The following is a 20615-nucleotide window of genomic DNA, read 5'->3' on the forward strand; positions in this document are numbered from 1 at the left end:
AGGAAATTGTTAGATGCTTGGAGACTCCTTCAGGTAGTGATAAAGCGGGATATCAAACCCAAACTCTTCTTTACCTGCCATGGTGTCATTGGTAGCTGCAGCACACCCCTTGGATGCTGGATCTTCTGCCTTTTCAGCAGCACTCCCTCCCCCAGTGCTGCCTCCACAGTGACCTCTTGGTGAATAGGAGGTACTGGTGGTCTCCTCCCACCTTGTTCCCAATGTTGAGCTTTAATCTCTCCCCCTCCCTTTGTTACTGATGTAGATCTTCACTCCCCTCATCTTCCCTCAGGGGTGGGTGCACTCAGGTGCCAAAATCTATTGGGCCAACCCTGGGCATGACCCAACTCTTCCCATGTGCACGCAACAGGAGATGCTCAGTGTGCAACTGCTATGTGGAAAGCAAAGAAGGAGAAGGAGGAGGAGGAGGAGGAGGATAAAAAGAAGAAGCAAAATCCATGAAGAACAAGCCATGCTGGCTCTGTTTCAGCAACACATGCTCTTATACATCAGGGTGGGGAACCTGTGGCCCTTTAAATGTTGCAGGACTACAATTTCCATCATTCTTGACAATTGGCCTTACTGCATGGGCCTGATGAGAGTTGGAGTTGAACAATATATGGAGGGTGAAGGGTTCTCCATCCCAGGTCTATATGCTTGGTTATTATAAATAGATGAAAATTTTATTTTAAAAATACCCTGGCTTGACTTCTGCAAGATCTTCTGACTAGTCCTGAAGAAAATTACAAACATAGATCAGAGGCAGGAGAACTGTGTAACTAAAGCTCAGACAGAAAGAAGCCAGCTCCAACAATGATTCATGGGGTCAAAGCATCTTGAAAAAGACAAACTGTGTGTCATCCTTCTTGATGTGTCCCCCAAAAAGCTGAACATCTGGGTTGCAGGTAAGGTTCAGTCATAAAGGGAAGGGGCCTGTTAGCAGGTTTTAAGTGAAATCTGAAAGCAGATTTTGTTAATGTTTAGGATGTGCATACCATAGGAGTCATTTGATAAGAAAGCTCAGAGGTAGTCAGTTGTCCTAGCAATTAACTTTCCTGCCATGGAATCGCAGCAGTCAGGGAGGCATCTTCACGATCCAGAGTATGTTTTTAAAAGTATGACTATGTACACTATGGCAATTGAGCTTGAACTTCTCAGGAAATGCAAACGAGGGTGCTTACTCTAATTAGGGTGGAATATGGTTGCTGGGGGGATTCCATTCCTCATAAGGGATAATTAATGGCCGAATTAGAGGCATTACTAGCACCAGTTTGGGGGGATTAATTAGGCATGGGCTTACAGTGTTAGTATGCATATTATTCACTGTGGAGAAATTTCCCCCTTACCACAACCTCTCCAGGGAGAAGCTATGCTGGGAACCACTTGAACTCCCTCTGCACTGGGCTTGTGCTCTTTACTCAGAGGGAAGCCAAATTAAACACACTTTGGCTGCATTCACATGGCAGTTTATTCCATTTGCACAATGTTTCCTCAACTGTTATTTCCCACATGATATTTGCGCTTTCACATAATATAAAGACCACTTTTTGAACTACAGTGGAATATAGCTCAGGCTTCCATATGATTTGCAAATGGATTTTTTCTGGAAGCAAAAAGCATGTAAATGGGCACTAAGTTGTGAAAAAGGGACACATACCGACTTCTGTTATATATGCCACCCATCTGACACTGTTATATATGCCACCCATCTGACACCCATCTGACACTAATTCTGGATCCAACTAGTCACCTTTTAATTCTTGTCCCTCGGTACTCATGCATCCCACTGGAGTCCAACTGCTATCTTGAATTTGCCCCTCTGCTGTAGGCAAGTTTTCTTTAACCTGCAATGCTCTTGACTGATTTAACTTAAGATGTTTTGGGGGCAAATCTAAGATTGCATCATGAAGCCCAGAGGGATAAGGAGGAAGCTTTTGTATGCTGCATTAAGCCATCTAGCTCAGTATTGTTTACATTTCACTGGCAGCACATCTTCAGGGTTACAGGCGGCAGGTTTTCCCATCCCTACCTGGAGAGCCCAGGATGAACCTGGGACCTTCCAAGGCAGATAATCATCCAGTTAGTGATGACCCTTCCTTTATGCAAAACTCAAAAACAGTGCACCTGTTGAAATTTGATGTGCCCCAAGAATGAAGCAGAAAAACAGAAGCCTCTTTCACATGGGTGACTGAGTGGGAGCATATGCCCATCTTGATAAGGAAAGCAGCCATAATGTCTCACACAATTGTTCTCTTAAATGTTACCGATTAGAAGAATAAGGTTGTACCCAGAGTTTTTTTAACAGAAAAAGAAAAATGAGGCACCAGTCCTCATATACTGATAAAACTTCTTGTTGGGCCAGCACAACATGGCTGCCATGGGCAGCAAAAAAGAGGTGCTGGCAATCTATTCCAGTGAGCACTGTCACATAAACACCCACCCACCTACCCTTATTGTATCCTATTCAGAGAAGGCTGGTTGAAAATAATGGCCATGGCTAATCTGGGTCCATTAATTTCAGTGAGTCTACGATTGGATACAGCCCATGCTTTCCTACCTCACAAGGTTTTCGTTCCGAAATGCAATAAAGACTCTTAAGCAATTCAACATTACATATGAAATGACAAACAGTGCAATTCTATACTTACCTCCTCAGAATGAAGTCTTACGGAATGAAGTGGGACTTACTTCCAGGAACAAGCCCCACTAAATTCAGCAGGACGTACTTCTGAGAAGACATAGTTAGGATTGCATTATAAGAATTGTTACTTCAAGGTGGAATGCAGTCCTTTCAGGGAGGGAAAGATAGAAGTTGGGGGGGGGGAGGGATCATTGAAGAACTAATTTAATCATTTAATCATTTTGTTTGCTATTCTATCAGCTTATGATTTCATAGAAAACATCTTTAATATTTCATCTAGTTCAAAAACCCAGCCTTTGAAACCCTGCCTTACATTTACTGATGAGATTAGTACACTGAACTTTTATTAAGCCTCCAGACTGTTTAATTCATTTTTATTCCCCGTCCATCTGATATATCTTTTCTGCAGTCTTGTTTCTTCTTCTTATCTCTCACTGACAGTAGGTACTTATCACCAATGCCTTTGGAAGAGAGGTCAGTTTGTGTGTGCATGAATCTGTCAGTGTAACTCTTTCCAGCCCAACACCATACTGTACATTACATTCATAGGATGGCTTTATATTAGTGATGCTTCCAGAAATCAGATTTTGCCAGCAGATTCCCAATGGGCTGATTCTGGAAGGGGTTCTGTAAGTATCTTCACACACACAGGTTTGTTGTTAATTATATTATTAACTTATATAGGTTTGAGCTGGGACCACCTAGATCTAGCATTTGTCTTCAAATATGATCAGAGGGGACGCGGGTGGCGCTGTGGGCTAAAGCCTCAGCGCCTAGGGCTTGCCGATCGAAAGGTCGGCGGTTCGAATCCCCGCGGCGGGGTGCGCTCCCGCTGCTCGGTCCCAGCGCCTGCCAACCTAGCAGTTCGAAAGCACCCCCGGGTGCAAGTAGATAAATAGGTACCGCTTACCAGCGGGAAGGTAAACGGCGTTCCGTGTGCTGCGCTGGCTCGCCAGATGCAGCTTTGTCACGCTGGCCACGTGACCCGGAAGTGTCTCCGGACAGCGCTGGCCCCCGGCCAATAGATGTGAGATGGGCGCACAAACCCCAGAGTCTGTCAAGACTGGCCCGTTCGGGCAGGGGTACCTTTACCTTTACCTTTATGATCAGAGTAGGGACGCGGGTGGCGCTGTGGGTTAAACCACAGAGCCTAGGACTTGCCGATCAGAAGGTTGACGGTTCGAATCCCCGCAACGGGGTGAGCTCCCGTTGCTCAGTCCCTGCTCCTGCCAACCTAGCAGTTCAAAAGCACGTCAAAGTGCAAGCAGATAAATAGGTACTGCTCCAGCGGGAAGGTAAACGGTGTTTCCATGCGCTGCTCTGGTTCGCCACAAGTGGCTTAGTCATGCTGGCCACATGACCTGGAAGCTGTACGCCGGCTCCCTCAGCCAGTAAAGCGAGATGAGCGCTGCAACCCCAGAGTTGGCCACAACTGGACCTTATGGTCAGGGGTCCCTTTACCTTTACCTATGATCAGAGTAAACAATCCAACAGGGCTCTTTATAATAATGACCCTCCACTCTAGTTGCAATGCTCAGACAACATTATTCAGGGGGAAATGCAAAACTGACTATTGAGGACCAAGTACATTCAGTGGCTCTCAAATTCTGATGGACAGTTGAATGGCGGATAGAAACTTTGTGAGTAGAATGGAATGGCTGGAATCCTGACCAGCAGCACACCACACTAACTCCAAGATTTTGTTGCAGATTCCACTTGCAGATCCCACTTTTCATTTCTTTTCTTTTTTTGGTTTTTCGGGTACTATTATTTCTTTCTGCTTTCATTTGTTAAGTTTCATAAACAGACAAGCATAAAGGAGTGATAACAGAGTACAGGTAAGCTACAATACTGTTATTGCAAGTTCAAGAGCACAGTGTGAAGTTAGCAACAGGACAACCACGACAAAGAAGGGAAAACTAAAGGAAGAAGATACAGGATTCAAAGAAGAAATGGACATATTACCACCAGCCAACAATTGTTATCTGTAAATCAGTATGCGTTTCAAGTGGTATAAAGTTCTTTTGTTAGAAGCAAATTCAATAAAATGATAGCACCCCCCAATTTTTTTTGTCTAATTCTTTTGTTTTCTCAATGATTTCATTTTATGTGTTAATTTTTTCTATCAGAGCAGTCATCCAGATTTCTTGGTACCAAACGCCCAGTAAATTAAAATGAGATGTTTTCCAATATTTTGCTAATGTTAAGACATCCAGCATTTCTGAACTGGATTTATGAAGTGGTGGTTTGTTTGTTTGTTTGTTTGTTTGGCAATTGAAATCATTAAAGTATTTTAAATTTTGCTGCTTTACAAACTAGTGCAGTGTTATGTTTCCTAGAACAATGTCAAATATGTATCAATGAGCAGGTTACATGAACCAGTTTTGTATCTTTTAACTACAGCAAGAGTCATATACAAAAGTGTGGGAAGATAAACAGAAAGCATCAAAAATGGGGTCTTTATTTAAAATCTGAGATACAATATCTTTGGATAAACTGACAGCCAGTTGAAATGCATTGTCTAAGTTTAGAGGCCAGTAATTACCTGAATGCCTTGTTCATCTCTCCCCCCCCCCCATATCTTTATCTTTCATTTACTTGTTTCATCGACCTCCTCACATCTCCCTTCTCTGTGTTCCCATTTCAGAATCTTATTCAGCAATACTTCACCTTCTCTCAAAACTTATTTTAAATTATACGTTTCAACTATTATGTCTCCAATTTTTCCCTTTGTTATCAAATATTTAAGCTTGACATAATATTATTCAAATTTCACCTTTGTTCTTATAAACCAATTATTTTCACACTCCTTTCAGCTATGTCACTAATGCCATATTATCTTTAAATCCTGCATCATTCTAACATTCATACAATTTACAATATTTTTGCAAATAGTCCTTAAATTTCTTCCAGTCCTCTTCCACTATCTCTTCTCCCAGGTCTCGGATTCTGCCAGTCATTTCTGCCAGTTCCATGTAGTATATCATTTGCATCTGCCATTCTTCCAGGGTGGGCAAATCTTGTGTCTTCCAATATTTTGCGATAAGTATCCTTGCTGCTGTTACTGCGTACATAAAAAAAGTTCTGTCCTTCTTTAACACCATTTGGCCAACAATGCCCAAAAGAAAGGCCTCTGGTTTCTTAGGAAAGGTATATTTAAATACCTTTTTGAGTTCATTATAGATCATTTCCCAGAAAGCCTTAATCCTTGGGCATGTCCACCAAAGGTGAAAGAATGTTCCCTCAGTTTCTTTACACTTCCAACACTTATTGTCAGGCAAATGGTATATTTTTGCAAGCTTGACTGGGGTCATGTACCACCTGTATATCATTTTCATAATATTTTCTTTCAGGGCATTACATGCCGTAAATTTCACACTGGTGGTCCATAACCGTTCCCAGTCAGCAAACATAATGTTGTAGCCAATGTCTTGCGCCCATTTTATCATAGCTGATTTAACCGTTTCATCCTGAGTGTTCCATTCTAACAGCAAGTTATACATTCTTGAAAGTACCTTAGTTTTTGGTTCTAACAGTTCTGTTTCTAATTTCGATTTTTCCACCTGGAAGCCTATTTTTTTATCCGCCTTGTAGGCCTTCCTAATCTGACCATAATGCAACCAATCTCACACTTTGTCCTTTAATTTCTCAAAACTCTGCAATCTCTGTCTCCGTCTTTTTCAACTATCTCCCAATATTTTGGCCAATTGGCCTCCATATTGAGTCTTTTCTGCGCCTTGGCTTCCATTGGTGACAACCACCTTGGGGTCTTATTTTCTAACTGAATGCCTTGTTCATCTTTAGTTACAGCTAATGAACATGAATTTGATAATTTAATTTGAATTAAATATAATACCTGCAATACTGAATGAAATTAAGTATTTAAATGCTCTTATGTATTATGAATGATGTATGATCAGCTAGTGTATTTAGTAAAAAAAAAAATCCTGAAAAGAATGTGAAAAGTCCATGCACAAATGTTTCCAATATACATAACTCACTTCTTCCAAGACCATGGGATAATTTTATTTCATGATCATGAGTGATGACCACTTTCAATATGGTAAATGTCAAAGGCTCATGTCTGTAGATTTCAGAAATATTGGTGTGTGTTTTTTAATTTATAGAGTCCCTTATAGGAGATTGTAGTTTTCAGTTAGAAATTGCTCATGTATTTTGGATCTCCTGAATACCTATTTCTAAAGCTGCAACAGAAAGTAACATTGCAAGTCTGTCTGATAAGGCTGGTTTCACACCTACACTGCAAATAAAGAAAATGGTTTGTGTAAATACATGTGCTAAGAGAAATGGACAACACAATGGATTTAACTTGTGCCTACAGTTTACTGTGTAAATTCCAAATTCCTTTTCACATGCTGGCTAGAGCTAGTGGGAACTGTGCACTATGGTGGTGGAGGCCAGTCTTGTTCCACATTTTACCTCTAGTGGAATTTATTCTGAATTTACACCAATTTAAGCTACACTAGAATCTAGCCCTTAACCATTTGATTCCTGTGAATATTTCATTTACACCACTCTTTCTCCAGATCACACTAAACACTATTTCTGCTTTAAGTCCTTGAAGCAAAACACAAGGGTAGAGCTTGCAAGAAGATGCTGTTAAGGGAATCTGAATTACAGTTTCGATCTCTCAGAAAGAAAATGTAGCTTATTTTATGGTTTCTGAAGTGGTGGGGAAAATATCTTCCTGGGTGCTGCCTGATAGGTTTTGTCCTTTATCTCTACTCAAGGTAAGGACACATTGTACTCTGCTCAGGGTAGAGGAAAGAGATTGACAATTTCAGGAAAAGAAGTGCATAACCATGAAAAATTCTGTGGTTTGTGTATTTTACTCTTACTTTTTTCTTTCATTACATCCACTCCTGAAGAAGGTGGAAGAGAACATAGGAAGCTATCTTATAATAAATGGGCCCATTGGTCTATCTGCTCATACCTTGGTTAAATGTGGATTGTCTACGCCTGGTGTGTCCATTAATTCCTCCATGCCCAGACATCCTTCACTGTATACAGCTTTTGTGCCATACTTCTTCTCAGGAAATCCAGTGAGGTGAGGACTGCAGGGCCTGCTCCCTTCCAGGGCCTTCTCCAACTGGCCCAGGGGGCGTGGCCCAGGCCCTTATTTGGAACAAACTTTTGGGGAAGCTGGGAAGTGTTTTGCAATTGCTTCCCTGTTCCAATGTGTTTTAAAATGTCCTCAAGCAGTCGGTGGCAATTTAAATTTGTATTTCTTTTTTCCCCCTTTTTTCTCTTGTTGGGGGTGGGTGGGTGTAATGGATATTTGGTTGGGGATTAATTTTAGTATAATTGTTCTGTTTTTGTTTTCTGTTGTTTTATTGGTTCTGTATAGTTTGTGTTTTGTTTTTAAGGGGCGGGATCAGGGCTGCCTGGGAGTGAGGCCCCAGCCAACACGATGGCTGGGACAAGTTCCACAGGGGGGGAAGCACTGGGACATCCGATCTCGGTGATCATGGGCAGGAGGCGGAGTTACGCTAAGACCAGACCATGTCATTACCGAGGAGGCAGGTTTAGTCGTTGTTTGAAGACTATCCCTGCCTCCGGGTCTGGCCTTGACCAGATGGATACTGGAATCAACAGGGGAAACCCACATAACCTGAAGGTGTTGCTGTGTAATGCCAGGTCAATGATGAATAAAACCACTGCCATCCACGACCTGATTGTGGATGGAGGATTTGACCTGGCTTGTGTGACAGAGACCTGGTTGAATGAGGCAGATGGGCCTGTCCTTGCTGCCGCTTGCCCACCAGGTTTCTCTTACGCACAGCAACCCAGGTCATGTGGGCGGGGAGGGGGGGTTGCAGTGATTTTTAGGAAGTCATTAGTTTGCATCAGGCGTCCTACTGGGAAGACCCAGTTTTCTGAGTGCATGTTCTGGAAGTTGGGCAATAGGGGCAGTACAGGATTCCTACTGGTGTACCGACCTCCCCGCTGCACCAAGGATTCCCTGTCCGAGCTGCTTCAGGTCGTGGCGGATGTTCTCCTGGAGACACCTAGTTTGGTTGTCCTAGGGGATTTTAACATCCACGCCGACACGACCTTACAAGGGGCCACTCGGGACTTCGTGGAAAGCATGGCCTCCATGGGGCTGTCCCTGAATAAGTTGGGCCCAACTCATAGTCATGGACATGCCTTAGACCTGGTATTTACCTCTAGTGACGTGGGTGATCTGACACTAAGTAAAAGTGAAACCAAAGAAGTGCCATGGTCAGATCACTTCCTGGTGCAACTGGACTTCTCCGCGACCCTTCCCCTCTGCAGGGAGGTGGGACCAATTCGGATGGTCCGCCCCCGCCACTTAATGGATCCAAATGGTTTCCAGAGAGTGGTAGGGGATGCTTTATCCCATGTTGATGGCCTTTCAGCTGATTCCCTGGTGGCCCGCTGGAATGCGGAGTTAACCAGGGCTATCGACTGTCTGGCTCCGAAGCGCCCTCTCCGATTGCATGGAGCCCGGACAGCCCCGTGGTTTTCTTCGGAGCTGAGGGCGATGAAACAATCGCTGAGACGGCTAGAGCGTTGGTGGCAGAAAACTCACTCCGAATCTGACCGGACACAGGTTAGAGCTCAACGTCGAGCCTACCAAGTGGCGATAGCGACGGCGAAGAAGACTTTCTTCACCGCCTCTATTGCATCTGCAGAAAATAGTAGCAGGAGACTCTTTCAGGTGGTCCGCAATTTAACGGAACCACCTTTACCACCGGGGCCTTGTAAAGACCCCAAGATCTCCTGCAACGATTTTGCAAAGTTTTTTGCAGATAAAATCACTCATATTCGGAAGGAGGTAGACACCACCGTGGGAGCAGGGCTGGGGTGGGAGAGTGCTGGAGCTCTGTCTGGTCAAGTTGCATGGAATCAATTTCAATCCGTTACCCCCGAGGATGTGGACAGGCTGCTTGGACGCGTGAAACCAACCACCTGTCTCCTTGATCCTTGCCCATCCTGGCTAATAAAAGCAAGCCGGGAAGGGCTGGGCGATGGGCTCTGCGGGGTGGTGAATGCTTCCCTCTGTGAGGGAACATTCCCAGATCCGCTGAAAGAGGCGGTCATTAAACCGCTTCTTAAAAAACCATCTTTAGACCCGGCCAGTATGGCCAACTATCGCCCAGTCTCAAATCTTCCATTCTTGGGCAAGGTGATTGAGCGTGTGGTTGCTGAACAACTCCAGGCACGCCTGGAGGATGCAGACCATTTGGATCCCTTCCAATCAGGGTTCAGGCCTCATCATGGGACTGAAACTGCCTTGGTCACACTGGTTGATGATCTCCGGTGAGCTAGGGACAAAGGTGAGAGTTGTTTCCTGGTTCTGCTGGATCTCTCAGCGGCCTTTGATACAATCGACCATAACATCCTTCTGGACCGTCTAGAGGGGTTGGGAGCTGGGGGCACTGTTATACAGTGGTTTCGCTCCTTCCTCCTGGGCCGTGTTCAGAAAGTGGTGGTGGGGGATGAGTGTTCAGACCCTTGGGCCCTCACTTGTGGGGTGCCTCAGGGTTCCGTCCTCTCCCCCATGCTTTTTAACATCTATATGAAGCCGCTGGGAGAGATCATCAGGGGGTTTGGACTGGGTGTCCATCAATATGCAGATGATACCCAGCTCTACCTTTCTTTCAAATCAGAACCAGTGAAGGCGGTGAAGGTCCTGTGTGAGTGCCTGGAGGCGGTTGGAGGATGGATGGCGGCTAATGGATTGAAGTTGAATCCTGACAAGACAGAAGTACTGTTTTTGGGGGACAGGGGGCGGGCTGGTGTGGAGGACTCCCTGGTCCTGAATAGGGTAACTGTGCCCCTGAAGGACCAGGTGCGTAGCCTGGGAGTCATTTTGGACTCACAGCTGTCCATGGAGGCGCAGGTCAATTCTGTATCCAGGGCAGCTGTCTACCAACTCCACCTGGTACGCAGGCTGAGACCCTACCTGCCCGCGGACTGTCTGGCCAGAGTGGTGCATGCTCTAGTTATCTCCCGCTTGGACTACTGCAATGCGCTCTACGTGGGGCTACCTTTGAAGGTGACTCGGAAACTACAGCTAATCCAGAATGCGGCAGCTAGACTGGTGACTGGGGGCGGCCGCCGAGACCACATAACACCGGTCTTGAAAGACCTACATTGGCTCCCAGTACGTTTCCGAGCACAATTCAAAGTGCTGGTGTTGACCTTTAAAGCCCTAAACGGCTTCGGCCCAGTATACCTGAAGGAGCGTCTCCACCCCCATCGTTCTGCCCGGACACTGAGGTCCAGCGCCGAGGGCCTTCTGGCGGTTCCCTCATTGCGAGAAGCGAAGCTACAGGGAACCAGGCAGAGAGCCTTTTCGGTGGTGGCGCCCGCCCTGTGGAATGCCCTCCCATCGGATGTCAAGGTGATGGACAACTACCTGACATTCAGAAGACATCTGAGACGGCGGAAGAAGAATGGAAGAAATTTAAAACTTATCTTAAGGACTACTACAAACTTGAGGAATGCTAGAATGTCGAGGTTCTCAGGGAAAAAAAGGGTTACAGTGATAAAAGATTAGATTAAAGAAAAGACTAAGACGATAGAGGTTGGAAAGAAAGATTTAGAAGTTGCTAAAAAAGTATGGACAATGGGATGCAGAAAGGGGGGGTATGGGGAAGTCCTGGAAAAGAGGTTTATGAAAAAATGTTATGAAATTATACGTGTTTGTATGTCTTTTTATGTGTTCGTTTGTCTTTAAAAATTTTGTAAAACCAATAAAAAAATTCTATAAAAAAAAAGACATTCAGAAGACATCTTAAGGCGGCCCTATTCAGGGAAGCTTTTAATGTATGATATTTTAGTGTTTTTTGGTTTCTGTGGAAGCCGCCCAGAGTGGCTGGGGAAGCCCAGCCAGATGGGCGGGGTACAAATAATAAATTATTATTATTATTATAGTATTTGGAAAATCTGAAAAGAACTCTGATATGCTTAGCTTTGTGGCAGTGAAGGTCAGGTTGCACCCTGAAAGACCCCTAGGAAAAAAATCTTATTGGATTGACTTGTCTAAGATTTACGATTCACCAAGTCTGCCTTTGAAATCACAGTAATGGCAGCCCTAGTGAAGGTATAGTTACTAGAGAGGGGGACCACCAAGCTGTATTTCCTCAAGTGCCCTTTTTTCCTTGAGGAGGGCACTACTGGAAACATGGAAATGTGGAAAGAGGACACAATGAACCCAGTTTTCTAAACAGATTTCCAGAATACAAAATGCTCAAGTATGGTCTTCCAGATGAGAAACCAATAAGGAAAATCTGAATTTTGCAGGTAAGTGTAGATGAGCCCCTAGATATTTTTATTCTAAGCAGTTTTAAAATTGTATAAACAAAGAATTGAATGTGGTAGTTTTCAGTTGCACTCAGCTCCATTATAGAGAGGTAAGATGTTTGTCATTGAGTAAGGTGGGGCTACATATTTATAGTAAGCCAGCAACTCACATGGAGGTTACATTCTGGAGATCATGCCTAAAGCTAAAATCACATATGGTCAAAACTCACTAGTTCAATGGTGGTTGGGGCTGCCAAAGTCATTTTTCCCAGAACTCTGCTCATTTCCCACCCTTATATATGCCACCTGCATAAAGTTGAATGTGCACAAGTTAAATGGATATTGTGGGCTTACTGTATTAACTTTGACACAGGAATGGGGAACCTGTGGCCCTCCAGATCTTGATTGGCTACAACTCCCATCAGCCCTGACCATCAGCCATTCTGCCTGGAGCTGATGAGAGTTGCAGTCCAACAACATATGGAGGATTGTAAGTTCCTCATTCCTGCTTTTAACATGTCAAGAAGATCTGCAATGATTCAGTCACTGTGTGGGAAGTGCAAACACTGCCTGGAAATAGGAGCCGCCTTGTGACCTCACAGTCTGAACCGAAAAAGCAAGCCTGATCCATTGAAGGCAGTGCATAGACTACTTCCACCCAACCTTGTTCCATCTCTCTTGGTACTGAAGGAATTTGGGGACAGAGGAAGTGCCCTACCATTGGCTTCAATCCACAAGGTTCTTCCTCTTCCTCACAAGTAAAAACGGGGAAAATATTTTTAAATATAGGGATATGTTCATGATATTTGGATCTCACACATCTATGCTAATAGCTGTTGCTCAACATGAAATGGAACAACTTTCATCTCTTTAGTGAGGCCAACCGTATATCCTGTTTTGCATGTATCAGAAGGGGCTACAGAAAAAGACCCCACTGTGAAAGACTCAGTAGGACTACTAAGAGAGAGCTAGCCGCATCCTTGAAAGGAAGTTCTGTGTGGGATGAGATAAAGAGTATAGAGCATGGAGAATGTGCTCCAAAAAGGAATGTATGCATGAATGTTGAGTGCAGCACATCCACCACAAATGCATATAGGAACTGGTACACACAGGCTTAGATTGGTAGTGGTAAATCATAAAATGCAAATGATTAATAGGCTCAAAAGAGGGGAGGAAAGACATAAGAACATAAGAAGAATCTGCTGGATCAGGCCAGTAGCCCATCCAGTTCAGCATCCTCTTCTCAAAATGGCGAACCACATGCCTGTAGGACACCCACAAGCAAGACAGGAGCACAAGGACACTCTCCCCTTTTGCAGTTTCCAGCAGTTTCCTGACCATAATGTTTCTAACCATGGAGGCAGAGTATAGTTTTGATAGCCTTCTCCTCCATGAATTTGTCTAATCCTCTTTTAAAGCAACCTAGGTTGGTGGCCATCGTTGCCTCCATACTTTGACTATGTCCTGTATGAAGTACTTTCTTTAACCTGTCCTGTATCATCCAACATTCAGTTTCATTGGATATCCACACATTCTAGTGCTATGAGAGAGGGAGAAAAAACTCTCCTCTGTCCACTTTCTACAGGCCGTGCATAATTTCATAAATTTCTATCATGTCACTTCTTACTCAGATTTTCTCTAAATGAAAAGGGAGAGCCAGTGTGGTATTGTGGTTAAGAGCAGTTGACTCGTAATCTGGTGAACCGGGTTCGCGTCTCTGCTCCTCCACATGCAGCTGCTGGGTGACCTTGGGCTGGTCACACTTCTTTGAAGTCTCTCAGCCCCACTCACCTCACAGAGTGTGTGTTGTGAGGGAGGAAGGGAAAGGAGAATGTTAGCTGCTTTGAGACTCCTTAGGGTAGTGATAAAGCAGCATATCAAACCCAAACTCCTCTTCTTCTTCTTTAAATGCTACAACTTTTCCTCATAGGGAAGGAAGAAGGAAGGAAGGAAGGTTGATGCTTCCTTTTTAAGGCAATGAAGAAAGGAGGAACAAGGAACGTAATCCAGGGCTACTCTTTGAAAATAGTCAAGCACATAGGAGTGGAACCATAGTACCACCATGGTCTGAAGCCACTGAGCTGTTCCACAAGGATACCATGCATTATGAAAAATGGAGAATTAACAGGGTCACACCTGTATACAGGAGAAATACGTGCCATGAAACAGACCAGATGACACTTAGAGCACAGATGGTGAAAGCTCCACTGTGAAGTCAACAAAATACAGCTTAGTCATTAGAGCACATAATTGTGATGACCTTATGGCAGCGAAAGCAGTGAGGAGGATCTACTTAGCTGCCTCTGTAGTGTTCTTGAATATTTGCCCAGTGAAGCACAGCTATTCTTTAAAATCTGCACTCCTGAACTCCTCTGAATTTTGTGGTGCAATTCTTTAGCTGGAAAAGTACAAAAATGTGTGTGTTAGGGGAAAGTGTGTATAACAATGCTTATATGAGTGAAAATAACATTCAGAAATGCATTACACTGGCAAAAATTGTTTTCCTAAATCTGTATGTTTGCATACAAAAAATGTAAACATAAATGAATAGGCTGTAGCTTAGTGGTAGAACATTTGATTGCATGCAGAAGATCCCAGGTTCAATCCCTGGCATGTCCAGGTAGGGCTAGGAATGCCCCTAATCTGAAACCTTGGAGAGCTGCTTCCAGTCAGTGTAGACAATACTGAGCTAGATAGACCAGTGGCCTGATTCAGTATAAGGTAGCAGCCTGTACTCCTGTGAAAATGGACAGATCCATCCATCTCTTGCCTAGGTTCACATCAAGCCCCACAATGTTGTCCATTGGAATCCAGATCCATCCATCTCTTGCCTAGGTTCACATCAAGCCCCACAATGTTGTCCATTGGAATCCAGAGTGCTGTATATTTTGACACAGCTCAGGTTTGAGATTTGTTTGGAGCAATCATTGTACTTTGTTCCAGAGGGGTGGCTTGAAAGTAATGACCTGCTGAGAAGCATTAAGAGGAGAACATTTGGAAAACTCATCTCTGCGACAAACAACCTGGACCTTCAGTGTCTGTGTGTTTGTGTTTGTTTGTGTGTGTGTGTGTGTGTGTGTGTGTGTTGTCCACTAGCTTCTCTCTTAAGCAAAAGTTATTAATCTTCAAATGCTCAGGAAATGTTCAGTGGGGGGGGGGATGAAAAGGAGAGGGGAGCTTCTGGCAATTACTGAACTCTTACAGCATTTTAGAGTGGAGAAGGGTAATTATTGTCACTCCCCCCCCCCTTTCCTGCTCTCTCAGCGTGTGGACGGAACATTCAATTGAGTTTTGTTCCTTACTAAAAGCTCCCTTTATAATTTTAGTATTATGTTGATAAATGCCAGTAATGAGATGGTATGTGCTTTATTGCTGGTGTTAACACTCAATTTCTGTCTGATGGTTTAATATCAAAGTATAATTTCTCCCCATTATTTAAAATGAGCATTTCAAAAGGGGGCTTTTGCAGCTCAGCTGTTCTTTTCAAAATGAAATGCACTCTTGGCATTGTCTGTCACCTTTGCCTTTTGTCCTGTGCTACAGAGTGGTTGGCGCTTGCATTCACCAAGAGGATGACTAATCAAGTCATTTCGCAGCAGTGGCCCTTGGAAGGCTGACCCCCAAGGTGGCTCCACTCACAAAGCCTCAATGTTGACAACCAAATGTGCCGAATGAAAAGGGGGAGGGCAGGGGGAGAAGAGAAATTATCTCCTGTGACCCAGGAAGGCTCTTTCCTTTCACAGGAGTGAGCTGAATAAATGTTGTTTCTTTGCATTAGGGAGAAGACAAAGAAAAGAGACATAAAGGTAGGATTGGTTCATGAGTGGACGGTCCGGGAATCAGCGTGTTTTTACATGAGTAGAATGTGTCCTTTTGTTTAAAATGCATCTCTGGGTTATTTGTGGGGCATAGGAATTTGTTCATCCCCCCAAAAAATAAAATCTGGCCCCCCACAAGGTCTGAGGGACAGTGGACTGGCCCCCTGCTGAAAAAGTTTGCTGACACCCTGGATTGGTTGAAAGAACATCCCTTCAATGAAAACTGTCATGGTGGATATCACCATTGCAATGAATAGGCACCTTCCCTCAGCCTTGGTGCTGATGCCTTGGCAGGACTTTGGTGAGGGAGATAGATGTCCAGTGCTTCTAAGAGAAAAAAAAAGATTGGCTTAATGTTTTATAAATAGGTAAAGTAATACACATAGCCATCTAAAAACAATCTCTCAGAAGCCCACTGATACCCTAGTTAGTTATTTTAGGAGTATTTACCGTATATCCCACCTTCTAACCAACATTCTTGAGGCACCTTAGAATATATCTGAAACACAACAAAACAGATAGTGATGGACCAAGATCATTTACTTGGAAGCTAGCAAGTGGTTATCAGCATAGTTTTGCACTATCAGCAGCCTTGGATCTGAAGGGGTTAGGTCAAGAATAGAAAATAACTCCTCCAAGTCCATCTTCTGAGCCTTATATTGGTGTAAAAGCAGGCCTCTGAATTCAAGTTCCACTTAATTGTTTAGCTACAGAATCTGATAGGGACTTGGAAAGCTCAGACCTACCTCTTGATTTACCTCCAAACCACCACCAACTTCAGTTTCTTAGCTGGTAGGTCCTGTCTGCCAGACAACAGTCAGAATTCCTGTCACCACTAACCCAACCAGTGTACCGTGTGTGCGTGTGTGTATGTGGAGAGAGAGAGAGAGAGAGAGAGAGAGATGTGGAAATGTAATTTGTCAATGGCTTCCATATGGAAAAAAATAACTTGAAATGGGTTAAAGGCTTGACCTTTCAGTGGAGGTGTTCCCCCCCCCCCGGGGGGGGGGATATGAGGTGGGGAAATCTACTTCAGAACTTTTTTGTTTGCAGCTGTCTATTTTACTTTTACTTCTTTTTTTTTACATCATCAGAAAGTGCACAGTTAAACTATGGAACTCCCTCCCACAGGAGGCAATAATGGCCATCAGCAATGATGGATTTAAAAGAAGACTAGATGGCTACTAGCCATAATGGCTACGCTCTGCTTCCATAGTTGCTGGAAACCACAGGAGAGGAGAGTTACTCTTGTGCCTGAATCCTGCTTGTGGGTAATGGACATCTGGTTGACCACTGTGATAACAAGATGCTGGACTAGATGGGACACTAGCCTGATCCAGCAGGGTCTGCTTATGTTTGTACTTCCACTTGTTTACCCTCCGTGCACTGTTTTTTATTAATTTGCACTGCAATCACATACAGAGGAGGGCATGAACTGTGAGGCATTGGACACTTGATCTTGAAAAGACATATTGATGAGCTGCTTCTCAAGGGGAAACCTGCTGATGTAGCAGGACCAATGGCTTCAAGTTACAAGAAAGGAAATTCTAACAAAACATCAGGGAGAACTTTCTGATGGCAAGAGCTGTTCGAAAGTGGAACGTTCTCCCTCTGAAGGTGGTGGACTCTCCTTCCTTGGTGGTTTTTAAGCATGGGTTGGATGCCCATCTGTCACTGATGCTTTAGCTGAGGTTCCTGCATTGCAGGGGGATGGACTAGTTGACCCTTAGGGTCCCTTCCAACTCTACAATTCTATGACTCTATAACTAACAGCTGAGCCAACTAACTTTAAAACTATTCAAAATAAAAACAAATTAAAACAGACCAAGGAACTCAAAAACAGCCTTATTTGTTGACATCTTAAACTGGCAACATCAGAGGGCACTGCTTGTTTTACAATCCAGCCGGCTCTTGCTGGTAAGCCTCTAAATTAACTCCATCCCTACAAGCTGAGACATTTTGTTTGTTCTTCTTCAGACAATATGTCTGCCGTTTCTTCCTCATCTCCATTAATCCTGTAAATACCGGTAGTTCCTGTGTGAATAAAGCCACTGAACTCCAGAAACTGTAAGTCATTATTCCAACCTAATGCACCCAAGCTACAAGGTCTGTTAACGTGCCTCTTTTGGTGCACCTACACAACTCTGCCCTACCCATCACCTTGCTTCTCCCTGTTTCCCTTTTGGTAAGACAGCAGTGATGGTGCTTCTGGGAAATTAGCACTGTGACTCTGTTTCATTGGGCAAGCCACTTCTGCTTACTTCTAAGTTTCCTTCGAAGGCTGGAAAATGTCTTCTATCTTGTTGTTGTTGTTGTTGTTGTTGTTGTTGCTGCAAATTGGTATAAGCACATTTGGCATCTTACTCTTATGGAAAGATTAACACATGATAAGTGGAATGTGAGTGGTCAAACTACATCCAATCAATTTCACACAGTGTTGGTTTTGTTCCTATCTTTTATAAAAACTTTTCTTGAGAACTCATGGCCTCTAGCTATCCAGGCAGATAGTTGTTTTACTTATTGTTTATCTAATCTTAATGCATATCACTGTTTTCCCAATCATATTCTGTAGTAACATATGCAGCACATGAACTCTACCACAGCTCTTTCCTTCCCCTACACAACAGGTGTTTTGCTAGCATGTCTAGCCTAACAGTGTTAACATTTGGAAAATTAACTTTGCAAAGATTAAAAGGACTGCATATACCCACCCCACCACTCAGATAGGTGCCCATTTATTTGTTCAGGTCTTGGGCCAATTTAATACCCTCTACGTACGGACATATCAATATCTTTGCAATGCAGTTAACTGAATGCCAGTTTTTTTGGCCATGTGTGTGCACGGGAGAGAGTAGAGCATAGGAGATGATGGGTTACTCATTCACCACTTCCTCTCCTAATGGGAAATTTGTTCCCATGGCTAAGAGGCTATTCAGTTTGCACCTACTCTGTGAGAGAACTATCCCTTTGCAATTTATGGAATACGGTTTAGATAATGCAGAATACACCAACACACACACACACACACACACACACACACACACACACACGTCAGATGCCTTCATACTTTTAATGAAGTAATGAAAGGCAGGAATTTAAAGAAGGCAGTCCCCCCCCCCCATGCATAGAGATCCACTGATTGTGGAAACTACAATGGTTAAATTTCTGCCTGAGTACAACTGCTAAAGACACAGGACCTCTGCTGTGGCAGATGGGAAGGTGTAGGGAAGTGGGAAGCTTGGCTATTCTGGATATAACATGAACATAATAAGCAGTGACTAAAATGGAAGTCCTTAAGGGTTCCTGTCTAAGTGATTTCTTACATTTAGATGCCATGCAGCTTTTAGCTGAAATAAAAGTGATTGCAATCATTTTATTATTATCATCATCAACGTAGTTTAAGCAAGTGGACAATATTTATTCAATGCTCAGCTCTGTTTCTTATTTGCCATTAAGTGATTCTGGAGTAATTTAGTCCTGAATGGCTGTATCTGAATGCAGATGAGATCCTTCCTAAATTTTGCCATTGTAAGTCACCTTCCCTATCTTAACATTTGGTGCTATTGCATTAAGAAGGTGCCTCTCTACTGATGTGAGGAGGAGGAGGAGGAGGAAAGATTTGTGTTTGCTCTCTCTTCTCATTGAACATGCTGTCTCAGCTGTTTAATCAGGACAAATACAAACCATGTACACATATCTGGGTCTTCTCTCATCTCTTGTCTATGGTGTGCTAAAAAAGAATAGCAATTGATGGTTTAGACAGCTTCTATTGCAGAGAGAGAGGTGTCCTTATGTAACTGTCCTTGAAATAAACTCTTATTTAAGGCAGCTTTATAGTTATACATTTGGTCAGTGCTTTGGGATTGGGAGAAGCCCAAGTGTATAATTCAGTATTGTTCAGTATCTAGGCCTAACTAGATGTCACACTAAGGAGACATGGCACAAATCCACTCTTCTTCCCTTCTTTCCTTTTATTTGTTTTGAATTATATTTATTGATATTCAAAAATATACAGAAAAACATACCCATTACAAAGTATTTTTCTATAATATACTGAGATAAAACAACTGCTCAATCTAAAAAAGAGCAAAGTCAGAAGAAAGAAATATACAAAAAAAGGAGAAATCTAAAGAAGCAGAAAGCCAGAGAAAAGGAAAAGAAAGAAAAAACTAAAGAAAGATAGAGTGAAATAAAAGGACTTCCAGTTCTCTATAGCTACATATGATATTCATTCTTTAAGCCCCAACCATTCTATCTTCTATAAACCAATATTTTTTCAGTCTTCAAATCCAGATATTACAAGTTCATTTTCTCTTTCATACAAAAAGTTCATAAGAAATCTCTAATCCTTAACAAATGTTAGTACAGTCATACCTCTAGTTGCGTTAGGCTCACGTTGAGGATTTTCAGGTTGCGAACGCGGCAAACCCGGAAGTGTATACTTCTGGGTTTCACTGTGCGCACACGCACAGAAGTTTTCTGTGCACTTCACACATGCGCAGGAGCACTCTATTGCATCACACGCAGAAGCAGCGCTCTACTTGCGGACTTTTCGGGGAGCGAATGGCACCCCGGAATGGATCGTGTCCGTAAGGAGAGGTACCACTGTACAGTCAAACCTCGGTTGTTGAACGTAATCTGTTCCGGAAGCCCATTCAGCTTCCGAAATGCTCGACAACCGAGGTGCGGCTTCTGATTGGTTGCAAGAGCTTCTTACACTCAAGTGGAAGCCGCTTCAGATGTTCGGCTTCCAAAAAACGTTAGAAAACAGGAGCATTTACTTCTGGGTTTTTGGTGTTCGGGAGCCAAAACGTTCCAAAACAGAGGTGTTTGGTAGCCGAGGTTTGACTATAATGATTTTT

This window comes from Podarcis bocagei (genome assembly GCF_964188305.1).
Source record: "Podarcis bocagei genome assembly, chromosome: Z".
NCBI classification, from domain to species: Eukaryota; Metazoa; Chordata; class Lepidosauria; order Squamata; family Lacertidae; genus Podarcis; species Podarcis bocagei.